We start from the raw sequence: 17151 nt of genomic DNA, 5'->3' as shown, positions 1-17151 counted from the left end.
ATCGATCCTTTAGCTAGCTCGCAGTATTGCAGATCTCCACAGTGGTGTTTTTTTTTTTTATTAATTGGCTTGAGTGATGTGGATTTTGAGCTTTTCCTCCTGACAGCTAGGGGAAGCTGTGGTTGCAGTGTTACGGTTTTATTTCCTGTTGTAATGTACTGTATGTAAAGAAGTCATGATCTGACACTCACAGTGGCTGTAGACCCTTTGACTGCTAATTGATAAGGTATGCTTGTTTTCTCAACATATCTGTAGAACCACATATTTCAATCATCCCCATATGACATAAGGTACTGACTAACAACGTTTTGTGTATATCAAAACAACGGAGGCAAAAAGATACATGTAGTATTTATTTTGTGTTCTTGCAAAATGTTGCACACAATCACATTGAGGCTCATGTAAATGAAGCCTGTGGTCAAAGCATTTCACCGATAAATCGTTGCATTGGCTGCTCCTTTTCTAAATCATCCCATTAGTACTGAACAGTAAAACTAAATCAGACATCAGACATCATGTAAAACACATGTAAAGGCAGTAAAACACAAATAATGGTGTTTAACTTGCATGAAGGCATTATAGATGCCAATAAAATACTGTAGTTCTTGAAATCATTTCAGGTCGGTTCTTTTACTTACAGTACGTTGATGTTCTTGGTTCTGAAAGCCTGTTTGATGCAGATGTTGTATTTTTTTTTGCCTTGTAAGCCTATATATATATATGTGTGTGTGTGTGTGTGTGTGTTATCAAAATGTACTGTGCAGCTCCTCTCCTTCATTATCGCCTTTAAATTGTCCTTAAAGACAGCAGTCGCCTGGTTGCAAAGGCAAAGCCTATGGAGGATGTTGGCCCCCCAACAAAAAGGAGACATGTTGTGGTCTAAAATGAGGATTGTGACTGTGGGGTCCTGAATGAAAATCTGGACCTTGGAACTCAAGATGGAAACTTAAAGATGGACTGTGGAGCTGCTGTTTGCTGAACTGATTGCACAGTGTGATGGACATGCAGAAATATGACACTATGGAGTCACTGAGGACTTGAAGCACCATGTTGTACACTATATTTTCCTTTTATAAACCATGACCTTATTCTTTCTGTCATGCCTTAAATGACCAGAGGAGTGACCAGATCACTCCCAAAAATCTTATCAGATAAGGACTGAGCATTACAGTGCTCACAACATCTTGTGTGTTTACCATAAAAAAAAGGTCCATTGTACACACTGTACAGCTCACGTTTTTGTTCAGTTTGTTTCTCCTTTTATTTTCAGAGATGTCCTGTGTGATTGCAATGACCACAATATTATCACTTGGCCAACATATTTTGCCCATACGTAACTAATAAAGTGGACATCAGTGATTCATTTTCTTTCAGTGATGTTGTTTTGTATATTTCTCTGATTTTTTTTTTTCCTTTAACATTTTTATTGGCTTTTTTTGGAACATACAGAGCAGCCACAAAACAATATAAAAAGAAAAACATGCACGGACAACAAACAGGCACTTGCACAAAGTAAAGGTCCAAGGCTTATCTCATTGTGATGGGCTACAAAGACAGAAATAGGTACAAGATAATAAATAAATGTGACTTACTCCATTTGAAGTCTCATTTAGAGATGCTGCATCACCTCCCTCGGACAGTCCAGCTCGATGGAGTCTGCCAGTGGTGAAATATAAAGCTCTGTGCTGACAAAGTGACAAATTTTGTTATTTTGAGTTTAATTCCAGAAATATTATTATTATTCTCTCCCACTATGTCAAAAATAGCCATCATAGGATCTGGCTGAATTACCATTTTGAAAATATCTGACAGTGTTGAAGATTGAAGTCCAATAAGTGGACAGATTAGGACATTGCCAGAATGAGTGAGCTAGAGAGGCAGGTGAGAGTCTCTCTTCATCTGTCACAGGTTTAAACATTATAGAGAGTTTGACTTGAGGTGATGCAGCACCTTGAATTGAATGAGGCCATGCCGGGCACAGACTGAGGCCATATGCACCTCCTCCAGGGCTTTTCTCTGCCGTCAAAGCCACCCCTAAATACCCCTCCCATGCAGACCTTCAAAATTCCAGTGATGGGTTTTGTAAATTAGACAAGAAATTATAATAAAAGATATTTCACCCCTGAAGGCTCAAAGGACTACAGAGATTCCATGGGTGATTCATCAGGCAAACTGGGAAAGGCAGGTGTGTTAGCTTTAATATAACTGCGAGGGAGGAATCTGAAGTAGGATTGTGGTAAATTAGATTTATTTCGCAGTTGATTCAAATATTTTAAGGGCCTTCAATGATTCAAATATTTTAAGGGCCTTCACATTGCCTATTCCATTTAGTTTCCAAATACCAAAAAAGTCTTCTATGATGGACGGGGAGAAGAGGTGGCTGGGACAAACAGGAGCAAGCAGAGAGCCGTTTTGCCATCCATAGTTTTTCCTAATAGTAGACCATACTTCATATTTCAGAGACAGTTCGCTTTTTGACAAGTGAAACTAAACCAGAAATCTCACCATATTCTTTCAAAGTAGACATTGTGTCTGGGATGAATTCATAGGGGTTTGTTACATATAAAAGCAGGTCATCCACGTACAAAGATACTCAAAGAAATTCCCCCATAGCCCTTGAGAGAATGCAGGGCAACAGCCAAAGGCTCAATAGAAAGAACAAATAAAAGCGGGAAAAGGGGGCAGTCCTGCCTTGTCCCCCATCAGCACAGTAGCAAGACGGGATCGATACAGCAGCTTGACCCAAGCCACACAATTATCACCATGGCCAAACTTTCCAAGAACAGCCAAAAGAAAGTCCTGTTCAACTCTGTCGAAGGCCTTCTCAGCATCCAGAGAAACAAGAACCTCAGCATGCTGAGGGGCTGAGCTGTATTTCTCAGATTCTTAATGAATAAATAACTGTACATCACTTAAACCTTTCCCAATGAGGGAAAGAAATATTCTGCACAGATAGTGACAAACTACTACACTATCCTAACTAGAGTTTAAAGACCAGCCGGTTGTGTGCCTCTGTCCTTCGCTTTGTATACACTGTTCACACAATTCATGTATTTCTTTTCTCAAAAGCTCTTGACGATACATTCGGTCTTCTTGGCCTCATTGTTGAGCTCTCCGAAGGTGTCAAAGAACTGCTCCATCTCCCTCTGCAGAGTTGCATTGCGTAGTTCTGCGGCAGCCCGGGCCCTTTCAGACTCCATGATCTTGGCCTGGACAGCCTGGTACCAGTGCCGCTGCTGTGCGAGGTTTGTTTTCAGCCGAACAACTTCTACCTGCAACTCTTCATTTCTTTGCTCTATGCTGATGGTAAACATAGGAAGGACACAGGAAGAAGGGAGAAAGACAAGGATATCAAAATTGCTAGATACTGTATATACAAACAGCTGAGAACTGGTTTAGGCTTTTCTACCAATGAGCAGGAGTGAGAGGAGAGGTCAGTAGAGTATTTCTTGGTCAATCTGTAACATATATGTTCATTGTTGGGTTTTAGTAGGTGTGATTCTTGATGTCTGACATAGTTAGAAAAGGCAGAAACAATTAAATATATCTCCTTCCTATACTCTATGTGAAGCTAAAAGAACTGTAATTTTCCTCTTCCTCGCCAACCAGTACCAATGACCTTACACTGAGGCTTGCTCTATCTATATCAGTAATAAATGAGGCATGTGTTGTGTCTAGGTCAGCAGCATGGCCCCTTAAATTAGCTCTCTTCCCAGAGCCATGAGCTGTTTCTATAGGTCAACCACACAGGCTGTGCCTTCTTTCTTTTAAAACCAAACAGCTATTTACCAATGGGAAACACTGTGAATTTGTTTTTTAGGTCAGTGGAAAAAACACAAACAGCATAACGTATATTTAAGTACATGAAATACGTGATACATTGAGATTTCCACAGCTGGCTGAAAACACAAAAACATAAGTGGTTAAGCAGATAATTACTTAATTAGAAATAATCTCAATACTGCCAGTGCTCTAAACACATCATGGGAGGATTCTGAGAAACTTTAAGGGAATCTCATAACAGTTGTCGGTGCTGTGAACTAAACAGGATATAGGGTGAAGCTCTGGGTCAACTGAGGCCTGGGAACATTACATCACCCTTCACTGGAAATACACCAAGAGCTGGAAAATTCTTATCAGCAATGCAGTGAACTGAGCGCGTAATACTGTTAGCACATTCAATTTAAGACATTTCATTTGTCTTTTACATTTTGTGCCTAATCTCTTTAAAGTGATTATGTGCGCTGTGAACTTTGAAGTGGAAATACAAGACAAAACAAATTGAACATTACCTGATTATTCGTGCCTCGTACTCCTCCCTCTGTCTGACTATCTGCTGTTGAAGGCTGGTGAGGAGGCTGCGAAGGGCACTGGCGGAGGGGTCTGCCAGGGGTACGGGAGGGGGCACCCTGGGAGACCAGGATGGCTGCTCTGTGTGCTGGACTTCAGCTGGGGGCCACAGAACCTGGCACTCAGTTTGGGGTATCTGAGGGGAACTCGCTGTAAGATTTGGTTGTTGAGGAGGTGACATCGGGAGCTGGAGATGCAGCATTGGGTCCCCCTGCTTAAATCCACAGGATCCTGAGTCCAGCTGTGGCTCCTGGTCATGCTTCTTTTCTTGGTCTGGATTCTGGTCCTGGTTACTGGGACCGCTTTCAGCGAGGATGATCTCACAGGAGGACCAGGGGCTCTTGTCTACACTCACTCCCTCACCATCCAGCAGACCCTGGATCTGCTCAGGCGCCCAGGCTTGGTACATCTGCTCCTGGAAGCTTGTTTCCATGTCTAAGACCTCTTGGAGGCTGTCAGGGGTGACAGCGTCTGGGAGGTTATCATACAGAGAGAGAGCACTCCTGTGCTGCTCACTCTGTGATGGATTGGGGCTCTGGTTCAGATGAGCTCTGTCCTCAACTCCCCAGCTACCTCCCTGTTCTCCTCTCTCTCCTCCTCTTGCTCTGTTTATGCCTGGTTCCAGCTCTGCTTCCCAGCCCTGTCTTCCCAGGCCTCTTCTCCAGCTGCAGTAGCTGTGATCTGGCCAGGCGCCAATCCCTCTTCCCCCACTGACCAGTGTGGGAACCTCAGCCACAGCTGGGGCCAGACCAGGCAGAGGGCTGCAGGGGCCTGGGAGTCTGGTTACAGCCGGGCACACAACCCTACTCTCCATTTCCTTTTCCCTGGCCCTCCCTCGCTGGGCAAAAGGTGGGCAGTTGTCGTACAGGGGGTCCATGGAGCAGGAGCTGGCTGTGGTGGGGGTCTCAGTAGGAAGACAGTGCAGCTCCATGATCCAACTAGGCACATGGGGGTGCTGAGAGCCTTAGATAACTGCCCTCCCCTCCTCTGCCTGCTGCTACTTGGGATTCAAGCCTTGGATTGTGGATTTGTGAGCATGGGGAGAGGAAGGTGTAGGAGCCCTCCTCCCCTTTGGCTGGCTCTCTGCTATGCCCTGCTGCCTAATAGACAGTTTGTAGTCTGTGTGTGCGTGTGAGCGTGTGTGTGTGTGTGTGTGTGTGTCTTTAAGCAGGACTGACATCAGCTGTTACTTTAGCACAGCTTCTGAGGGAGGGACCAGGGTGTAATATAGTCTGGCTCATTCCTAAAGACAGTCACACATAACTGCAACCACAGAAATAGACAGTGGCCATGGGCACAAAGTGTGAAGCACACACAATGAACCCCATAATCTGCACACAATATTTGTGCAGCGAAATCTGCCAAAAGCGAAGACTTGATGGATACACAAGATACACATTTTTGTACATTTAAAGATACGCTACAGTGCTTATTGAGATTACTCTGACTTTTACTGCATACTGCTTGCATGGGCCTCTTTCTTCAGCTGGGTCATCGATTTTCCGTCTCTGTTTTAATGCATTCTGTTTACATTGACACTGTAGGATGTGTTAACAGCCAAGTGCTTGTCCTCTAGACAGAGTTCACCACATGGAATCTGCTGCAGTGTATTTATCACATCTTTGAGAGCTGCCAGGAACCAAAGCAGTGAAATGCTGTCATCAACAGGAGCCAGGCGACAAATCATATCATGTCACCTGGTATCATCAAATCATGGAGGTTGCAGATTGAACTCCCGCTGTATGGTAGAGAGGATAATGGTGCCTGATGTTCGAGAAAGTGAAGGATATAAGGGGATGAATGAATCTGCATGAGAGAGAGAAACAAAATAAGCATGACAGCAAACACACGAATCCTCAATAGTGCGTCTTACAACCACAAGATGGAGCTAAAGACAACATTGTGAAAGTACCATAAATGGGTAGCGTACCTTGAAATCATTCAAGACATTTTGAAGACAAGGGTGATGTTTCAGAGCTATACTATTCAGATAGATATGATGTAATTTGTTGCTCAAATATGAATGTATCATTTAAGATCTTAATCATTTTGTGAGCAGTTTGCCTCCCTTTCTTTTTCAATTGGATGTTTTATGACTTCTGTTTTCTAAAGGTTCTTTTTTTCATCCATGTTTGAGTAGTGTAGAGAGAGTTTGTTGGTATGTGGAGCCCTATGAAGATCAGATAATGTCTATTGATTCACTATTGATCATACAGCCCTGTGAAGAACTCCCTCATTAGCGTGACGCCGTTGAGGAACCACTATCAAAGGCACTTCCTCTCGATCAGAGGGAGCATCCATGCAGATGCTTTGTCCTTAAATCACCTCCAGTCAAAGTATAGAGGAAGTTACGTCTCTCTAACTGGTTTTTAACCACATGTGCCGCCTATGAGTGCCTCACTTTGAGAGCACTGATTTTCTCTACGTTACTGAGAACAAAGGGTTCCACGCGAGCCTTGGAGTGTCACTGCAATGCTTCACAAATCAAGGACGTGCTGCAAACTTAATTTCTGCGTGCAGTCAGTTGTCGGTCAACAGTGATAAAACTCCCCTCTTATCTGCCCTATGTAAATCACCCTGCATCCTTCAAGGCTGCACAGACGGAGGAGGAATCACAATGTTTTATCTGTTTGCAGACGTACATCACAGGATTTAAATGCAGGCAGAGTTTCCTCATTGTGTGTACAGGAAGATGCTTTTGCAATATGTGAAAAAGTGTTGTTTTAGCGCTCATACTTGATGCTCTGAGATGCCCCCTCTGAAACAACAGGGACACCTTAAAGAAAACAACCAGCTATAATACCAGACATGTGCTTTAATCTTGCTCATGTCTCTCTGAGGCTTTGCCCTGACCTCCGTCTGTCATTGAACAAACGATGGACAACCTCTCCGTCTTTACCCCATCGCCCTGAAACCTGTGACTTATCACCGCTGCATCTCCACCACGCACGGCTTAAGCTTCCTCCAAGACCCCTTATCGCCCCGGCCCTCCCTTCTCCTTCGTCCTTCTCCACTTCCTGTACATCTGCGTAGTTGTTTGTAGCCATGACGACAGGATCCATGGCAACACAGATCCCCAGGGTTCTGAATAATAAAGGTGGATGGATGAAGGAGGAGGGGGGGGGGGGGGGGGGGTGAGAGGAAGGGCTCTGTGGCTATTTTAGCAAGTGTCTCGGTGGAGAGTAATTGAGGAGGGCCCTTGTTAACAAGAGACTGGGTCTGCTTAACAGGCGAAGCTTCCAAGGGCAACACACAGCCTGCTGAGTGGTTTCAGAGAGGCATAAGGTTTATACAAATTCATCACTGGGTATAAAACTAAGGCAAACAAGGCACAAGTGTGGCTGCGGATGTTGTGCGGAGGAGTGACAAGGAGTCGAGCAGATAGGCAGCAACTTGGACTGTAAAGGAGAGAGGCGAGATAAGAAAGAAGCAGACAGCGTTTGTCTGTAATGCAACGGTGTATTCCTGCATGCAGGTGTGTTTTTGAGAGATTAACATCCCTGCCTCTCTTCCCTCTGATCCCCAACCTCTGTGTGTGTGTGTGTGTGTGTGTGTGTGTGTGTGTGTGTGTGTGTGTGTGTGCATTAAAGCTGCAGTGCTACCTGAGCAGACGCTATACCGTTTCTTTTGCTGTTTACTCATGTTTTATTAAGACAGCCATGGTGTCCTATGCAGCGGTCACCTCGGTAGCTCTCCACACAGACACAAATCCCAACATCACACTGAGTCAACATGAGTGTGTTGCTTTAGGGTGGGAAGCATTTATTCTGTCGTTTTATTCCAATATTCTGAGATTCAGAGACTAACAGTGGTGGAAAGGAATTAAGCACATTAACTCGAGTACACTACTTTATACTTCTACTCTACTCCATTTCAGAGGGAAAAATTGTACTTTTTACTCCGCTACAGTTTTTCAACAGCCATAATAATTTCAGTAATAAAATGTAACACTGACAGAGGCTATTTTTTACTGTGAGCTCTTTTGCTTTTGTTACTTTAAGTACACTTACAGTACAGTAAGTAAAAATCTGAATGCAGTAGGTTACTTGTAATGTATTTTCATAAATTTCTACATTTACATAACTAAATGATCTGAATATTTCCTCCACTTCTGGATACTAAATTCAATATATTTAATTGACAAAACAACCTCCCCTTACACATTTAGTAACTGTTCTGGAGCTTTCGATGATATTACCTCTTCATCAGCAGATAACCAGATATAATAGATTTGTACTTGATGTATGTGTCATACCTTAACATGAATGCAATCATAGTTGACCTGCATAGCTGCCTTCAGTAGTGTTTTAGGGCCCCCATTTATTAAAAAACAGATTAAAACCCTTTATATTCTATACTTACATGAATATGTTTATTGTATGAATATGGTTAGATAGATTAGCTAGCTGATCAAGGAGAGTAAAGACAGGAGGGGGTTTCTTTAAAGGATGCACAAAGGTAATGATAAAATAAAAGTTATGCTTGACTTAGTTTTGCTGGAGGGATGAAGACATTCCCTCATTTGGTGTTTTCATGATGGTGAACACTGTCTAACATGTCAGTCCGAAACCGCCCAAAGATGTTTAACTGGGTGACTGCGAATCCCACAGCATGAAGATTCACATCATTTTCACACTCATCAAACCATTCAGTGACCCCCTCATGCCCTGATGCATGTATGCATCTGCACTGATTATTTATTCACGGTTGCCTCTTAAACTTTCTTCTCGTGTCCAGAATTGAACCCAGACCCTGTTGAACAGAATCATAACTCTTAATGTAACGAAGCGTCTCTGCCTCACGCTCATCCATTTTAAAACAAGTGTCTGTTTCAAGGTTTCATTCCACACATTTGGGATTATTTGAGAACATGAACAGGTGTCTTCAGGCAAAAACAGGCACGCACTCACATGCATACACACTCCTGCGCTCTCTCAAACAATCCCACATAGACTCGTACATTGGAGATGTGCGTCACTGGTTTGCATGTGTGGGTAGGTTATGTTGCTGCCATGCTGAATTGGATTATGTTGCTTTTTTAAAAAACATCTCTCCACTATACGCATTCTCAATTAAAATCCCCAGCACATTTTAACTTCTGACACGTTCATGTCTGTGTGTGAGAGTCCACGGGCTCTACAGTTTCATTATAGCTCATATCATTAACATTTTGATTAGATAGCTCTTACTATCATCTCTTGAGGCAGCTGTGCGACGTGATTATCTACCCAGTAATAGGATGGTATACATTTTGTTTGCAGGATTTTTTTTTTCTCATCACGGAGCATCACACGGTTTGACAGTCAATTAACAGACCTGACAGAGTTACCATGGGAGCAACTTCTTTTAGAGTAGACAGGACGAGAGAGAGAGAGCTCAGGAATAACACCTTTAACAACCAACCTGTGTTTCTGACTGGCTGCAGCCCCGAGCAACTGATGCATGTGTTATATGTATACATGCAACCGCCACTTTGCATCACACAGCTGTCATGCGAGAGTAAGGTGAGACAGATGTTCACGTTACTCGAGCTGAGAATGAAATGGAGGGGAAGAGAATTTTAGTGGAAATCCCTTTTGAGCCGGGACGTTATTAGAGTGTCCTGCTGTCAGATTCCTGTGTGAGCAGAGGAAGGGGAAATATGTGATACATAGAGTAAAAGCAATTATTACTGATATGATGGATGGAAGGAGAGGAGGCAAGGAGAGGTTTGAGGAGTAAATGATGGAAATAAACGAACGAGGAAAGATAGAGACAGAAACTAAAGTAAACAGAATAAAAGTTAAATGTGGAACAATTTGAAGGGAGTGAGGCCTGGAGAAAGAGAAAAGCTAAGAGGGGTGAAAATATTTATATGAGTAGAAGGAAAAAAGAGCAGCACATGGGCCAGGACATAACGTAAAAAGAAATACGCAGCTGATTTGATGACTTATTCAGGGTTTCTCTAGAGCTCTCCTCCAAGGGCCTCTTTGAAAAGGAGCATGTTTGAAGTGTCTGCATATGTGATAGTCTGTCTGTCAGTGGGAAGTAGGGGGGTGGCAGAACAGACAGAAAGACAGATACAGAGTGTGAGGAGGTGAGATAGCGAGGGAGGACGGAGAAGGAAAGGATTGCTGGAAATAGAGGGGATGTGAGCAGAGGAAGACAGCATCTCAGTGCTCTCCTCTACACTGTGGAGGCCTCAGCAGGCATTGGCAAGGTTGGAGCATGAAAACAGGTTTTTAAAAGGGGCTAAAACTGATCTCTCACACTTGATTAGTGCAGAAAAGAAATGCTAAAGGAAGCCAGGAGAGCAAGATGGGATAGAAAATGCTTTTATATAAACAAAAAGGCAAAAGGAAGTAATGGAGCAAAGAGTAGGCTAAGAGTGGACAGGAAAGGATGCAGCACAGGAATGTAGGAAATGAAAAAATGAGCAAATCAATAAGAAAATAAACAATGAGTAGGACACAACATGAAAAAGTGTGATCCATAAAAGCGGTTCAGTGATGTAATTGACCCTCAGGAGCTGCAGGGACCATCAGCTTTTCCATGCCCTTGTGAGGAGTGAGGACATGTCCGACCTTCTAGCTGGAGGCTAATGGGCAAACAGAGGCCTGACAGCTTCTCAGTGCTGGCCCCCAGACCCACACAGTGTCTGTGTGTGTGTGTGTGTGTGTGTGTGTGTGTGTCAGACTGAGCACACATTTGAAACTAGTCCAGTTTGCACAGAGCACCGGGAGAGCTCGGCTCATTGGCCAGCCCCGCAGTCGCCGTGGGAGACGGTCCTGGGATGGTTGATTAGGTCTGGGAGAGTAAACAATGAGGACAATGGGAACAGCCAATGTGAGGGTCAAAGGTCGGCAGGGTGGATCACACGTATAAGCTGTCACCTTCCTCAGTGTACCCTGATATTTTCATACACACACATGCGGATCGCACACACAAAACACACCGCAAACATGCCTCAATGTAAATGAATGCATAGCCGTCTTTTGTGAGCACATTTTGGCTTTTTCCCAAGTGTGTGTGTGTGTGTGTGACACTGCTGAGGCAGCACTGCATGTGTACACTGTCCAGGTTAACGGGCCTTAATGCAGCATGTTGAAGACACCAGTTTTACCCATGGTCCCTTTCTATTTATAGGCTCAGAGAAAGCCACAGCTCATATTTATTTATACAACTGATACACACGGAGATAGCAGAACTTAGGGCCGTTATACTGCAGATAGATGGGGAATATGTGTATTTATGAGCTCACAGTCAGTGTGGCTTTGTAAAGGGATGCTGGGAGACTTCAATGTTTTATGGATGTACTTTTGCGCATGTCAGCGATCACTCTGCTTTTACTTACTACAGGGGTTTTAACAGAAAGCGGGAGACCGATCATAATGACTCCACGGGTGATGATTGTGTTTATCGTGTGTGTACTGTAGATGTGTTTCTGTTGCCAGAGCTGCCAGGTTCCCATCCCCCTCTGGAAACAGTGGAGGAAGGCCGTTTCTGTGCTGTTTACACTGTAAACGGATAGGAGCTGTGCATGGCTTTCATTATTGCGACGGACACTGCTGCTCTGTCTCACACGTCAACATATATATATATATATATCATTTTCCTTGGAGAGACACTCTATATATATATATAGAGTATACTATATATTGAGTGTCTCTCCAAGGAAAATGATGGTTTATTAAAACTTTCTATCCGTTATTGTAAGAAAGTAAAGGCTGAGATCTTTATTTGAAAACGTTATTTGGAGGTAGAGCCTGAAGTAAGCATTCCTACACACACACAGCACACAAACAAAGGCAAGTACAGTAGGTCAGACATGAACTGGAATCCTGAAAGTAATGCATAGTTAATTAATTCATTTTCTCTTCTAAAAAAGGCAATTAACTGGGTGAGTACGATGTCATTGTTGGCAGTAGAAAAGATGGACTAAACTACGACTGCGTTACACAAAACTGGAATTTCTTTTTAACATAAAGATGAGGAAATGTAAAAACAACATTGAGACAAGGGCACCAACACATACACACACACACGCACACAGGGTGATTAACCTGCTCTATTTGAAGCCAAACCACAAGAAAAACACCCCTCAGCACTTTATTTCTTTATTTCACAACAGGCTCCATGTGCCTGCTTCCTCACACTACATACTGTACATTATAACCACATACAGTATGTCTCAATCTAGACTAAAACCTTTTCAGCCTGCTGTGTGATGGCATTAGTTTATATGTTAATTCCTGCATAAAACATGGATTGTTTCACAATGTGTTGGTGTGGTGCCAGCAGCTGTCTCACACACTCACACACACACCTTCTCTCTCTGACATTGTAAGGTTTTCACGGCTCACTTTATCAAACATATTTGCAGTGACTACGAGAGAAATGGTTCTCCATTTGGTCATTTTGACAACCTAAGCTGAATATTAATTAAACAGTTGCAACAGGAAGCCTGTATCCAAATTCCTGGCATATAACTCTAAATGCAATTGCCTTCCACGTTGCCGGACACTGACATGAACAAGCTGGTGTGACAATAAAGATGACACAGAGGTGGGCCATGTTTTAGCTCCAAAGGTGACTGCTGCTTGTTCTCCACAGCATTCTGTTTGCTTGGTATGTGTCTCTTTCTGCTCCACTGCTAGTTGTAGTAGTGTAGAGGAAGAGAGAGAGCAGTAAACTAAAGGAGACATTGGAAAGCAAAGATGAAGCTGAGTGAAGGCAACGCTAAGAAGACCTGGAGGCATACGCTCTGTGTCTCTATTTCACGCCACTGTCTTCCTCAGTGGGAGGGCTGATGATCTCAGACTCAACTGTCTACTTCTGTGTGTGATTCTTGCACACCTACCACTTCCAGCCCTGCAGGCACAGACATGTGCTATCTATAGAAAGAGTACTTGCTCTTTAATTCAGGCTCAGTGGAGACTTGTGCTGCAAATGACAATAATACAAGATTCACGTAGCAATTGTTGGCTTCCTTCTCTGGATGGTCGTTCGAATTCCTGTGAGGGATATTGAAGCGCTTTATGATGCACAATAAGGAGACCAATACTCCATCTGCCACACATAATTCCCAAACCATTATCAAGCCATCCATGAGCAAACATCCAGGTATAAATAGAAAGAATCTTATCTTCTATGAGATGTGGTTATGAGTAGGGAGGAGAGAGGCCATAAAGCGGGGATTTAATATGTTCTTTTTAATGTACCTGCTGCTGCAGAAGCCCTCATTCATCAGACTCTCTTTAAATTCTCTCACACAATGACAGGAAATAGGCTCATTCAAGCTCACAGAGTATCCATATGAGATCAAATTATTGAATATAATGCTCTCCTTCTCTTCCCGCTCTGTCTCTATCTTTCTGCCTCTCTCGTTTGCACACATGACTTCTCCCTCCCTCCTCCCTCCTCCCAAATTCTACTCTCTCTTGACTTCATGAACAGTCTTTTTGAAGATTTTGAGATTCGGTTCCCATCAGGAAATGTGTCAGGCAGAACAATTGAAATATTCTTTCTATTTGCATCGGAGAAGACAAAAAAATAGGAGGGCGGTAATTTGCTTCTCCATATAAAGGAGGATAATTTTCAAATCTTTCAGATGTGTCGCCCATTTGCACTTTGAGAGCAAGAATGAGGAGAAGTGACAAAGAAAGCGAGACATCTTTAATCTATTTTTAGAATGAAAACACTGTTCAGTAAAATTGCACACAGCAACAGCATGAGGGCACTCACATTTTAATGTCAGCTCACATCTGATCCACCACGTTCCACCACTCCATGTTGACAGTGATTTATGCAGCATTATCACATGCTGTAAGGGTCACATCATTCACACAGTCCTCCTAAATTATCCTTATCACAGCCATCACAGCCTTGTTACATGACAGTCAAGAGGCTCCAGTGTCCTCTTTCGCTCTCGCTTGCCCACTATTCCCTTTTTCACAGCAGACAATTCGACTTGTCATAGTAGGAAAAGCACATTTACTAATAACATAAACAGTGGCTCCATTACATACAAGCGTCCCAGTAAGCTATGACAGTGTGACAGAGTGCCAACATGCGCAATACCAGGACCCTGAAACTAAATGAGCTAAATGGAAGTCAGCCATCATTAATTTGATTATTTATAATCAAAATTATTTAAACATTTTAAAATTATTTAAAATCAAGCAAATGTAGTATGCATACGAACATCTTTGAACATACATTTCTTCACTTTTCCATTGGGAACGCACCACATCCTGAAGATCTGCTTGGATCTGCTCGGATTTGATGCGTTGTATCTCGGACTGCGGCACAGCTCAAGTTTCAACAGCTGATTTTTCCCACCTGTGAACACCAGACCCAGTTCTCATTGGTTAGGTTGACATGCAGCGGACCAATCACTCACATTAGTACCCCGCTTAAGGACGCCTTGATTTTCACTATTACAGACATGGATTGTTCCGTAGTGTGTTTTATACTTTTTTTAAAGTAAGTTTCTGAAGGCACTGAGGAGTTCCTTATTATCATTAAACAGAACAAACCATGACTGGTGGAGTAGCTGGAGGCGTTATCTGTACCTGAGCTTCTTCTTGTTTCCCACATTCTTTTCTCCTACACAACACAAGCTGGGCCTGTTACAGTCATCGCATTTGCGGAGAGGTATCCTCTTACTTTGGTTTGTGTAATTGCTTTCTCTGTTTCATAAGAGGCCTCATTAAGGGAGATGCAACACCCAGACTCACACACGCTTAATGACTATTCCCCTGGATCTTATTAGGCCTCGTATTCAGGAAATCAATTAGGACCCAGAGAAGGATTACCCTGATCAGCTAGCAGTTGAAGATCAGATGTCTAGTCATTATTGAACCATTAGCTCCACATCGGGACATGCAAGGAGCAGAGGACACAACAAGCCAGCCCCAATACCACGGACAGGGTAATGATGGAAGAGAGAAAGAGGAGGAAGACAGGCAGAGGAGAGGGAGGAAGGCTACTTAGAGCGCTGTCATAGGGAGAAAATCTAAATTGGCCTATTGAAGAGAGCTGGAGGGAAGCAGAAGAAGGGAGACGAGGAAGGACAGAGAGGGAGAGAAAAAAAAGCAAAGAGTATGTGGGCCAGGTCTCTCTAAAGGTTCCTGTCACATTAGAAAGGCTCCACTCCTCTCCAAAGCTACATTTCGTTTGAATGAGCTATCATTTTAGACTGTTTGACTTCTTAAACCAAGATTCATAGCTTTTATATCCAAGAAACCAAATTCAATAGAGCACATCTCAGTATGTGTGCAGTATGAAAATGTGTCCAGAGCTTTTCTGAAGGGCTGTGATGTGATTTGGCCTATCTCCTATCCATAGTATTTTACAGACAAAAGAGGAGCCCATGCCAGCCTTCCTCCTTCCTCTCCCTCCCCTCCTTCCTCCCCCCGCTGCCGGTAGTCATTTCTCAACTATCCATTAACTGCACCAAATAGATGCCTGGAGGAAGAGAGGAAAAGGTCCTCACTCTGTTAAAGGGATTTTCTGAGAGATGGAAGGACATGGAGAGAGGTAACAATGAATGGGTGGGGGGGGTGAGAGAGAGAGAGAGAGAGAGAGAGAGAGAGAGAGAGATGGGGGAGGAAGAAATGGCTTTAAAAGTGGTAGATTGGAGAGAAACAGGAGGAGGTGGATGGGAGGCTTTCAGCTTGGTGAAAACACGATGTAGAAAATATCCCGTGACCTACTTTTGAACATGTCAGTCATTACATTCCTCCTGGCCATTTCCCTTTTCGCTGGTCACTCATTAACTCTGTGTGTAGCCTCTTATTCACTATGCATTAGATAGGGCCATCAGTCAGAGCATGGAGCGCTGAACAAGATATGTTGTTTCTATTCTCTGTGTCAGGAGCCTCAGCCAGACCGTGTGTGTTTTTTCATAAAGAGATACTTTTATTAGTTTTTCTAAAAGAGCTGAAACATACTGGGGCTTCTGTCCACATTGTAAGCTAAATGGGTATTAACTACTGCACTGGAAATACAATTTTGAGTACCATATCATTTTAACCAAGATAAGGCAACAATTATTTTTGTTAGCATCCAACAACTGTGCTTTGGATGAGGTTTTGATAGCTTACTTATGACTAAGGCTCAGCTGTTGTTGTTGAATGCCAACAAAATAACTGCTTCCTTATCTTGGTTAAATAGTAAGCTGCTCATATTTCAGCGCCCAGTACAGTAGTCGACACTCGTTTAATTCAGTATATGGACAGGAAATTCCAGTATTATGTTTGTTAGGAAATAATAATGAAAGAAACTAAGTGGAGAAACGAAAGCAAATGGTACAAAAGCTAAGAAATGGGACTGTGTGTATATGTGTTTGGGCTGCTCCCCTGAGTATCTGTTGTAAATGTTCGTGTTCATGTGGACATCATGACATTCTGAATTACATTTGAGTCAAAGATAAGCTATTAGAAATTATTATGTGGACACATACAAGTACAGTGACACTCCAACTTAACTCCCATTTGTGTTTTTTGAACATTTTGTTGAACAATTCAAAACCATTAAGATGCTGGGATGAAGGGATTTGCTCCAATTCAGACCCCAGGTTGAGGTGCAGGACAGTCCTGTTCTTCCACACTAAACTTGTAAATGCATTTCTTTATTGACTCTGCTTTGTTCAGAGGGACACTGTTACCTCAAAATTAGAAGCACATTATAGTCTAAAATATTATCAAAATAGCATTAGGATTTCCTTCAACAGGAATGAAGGGGCCTAGCCGAAACCATGAAAGACAGCCTCAAACCAAAAGTACACAAAAGTATGTGGACAGGTCAGCAGGTCATTCC

The sequence above is a fragment of the Enoplosus armatus genome, chromosome 10 (genome assembly GCF_043641665.1).
Source record: "Enoplosus armatus isolate fEnoArm2 chromosome 10, fEnoArm2.hap1, whole genome shotgun sequence".
NCBI lineage: Eukaryota > Metazoa > Chordata > Actinopteri > Centrarchiformes > Enoplosidae > Enoplosus > Enoplosus armatus.
Note: the sequence above shows the minus strand (reverse complement) of the source record.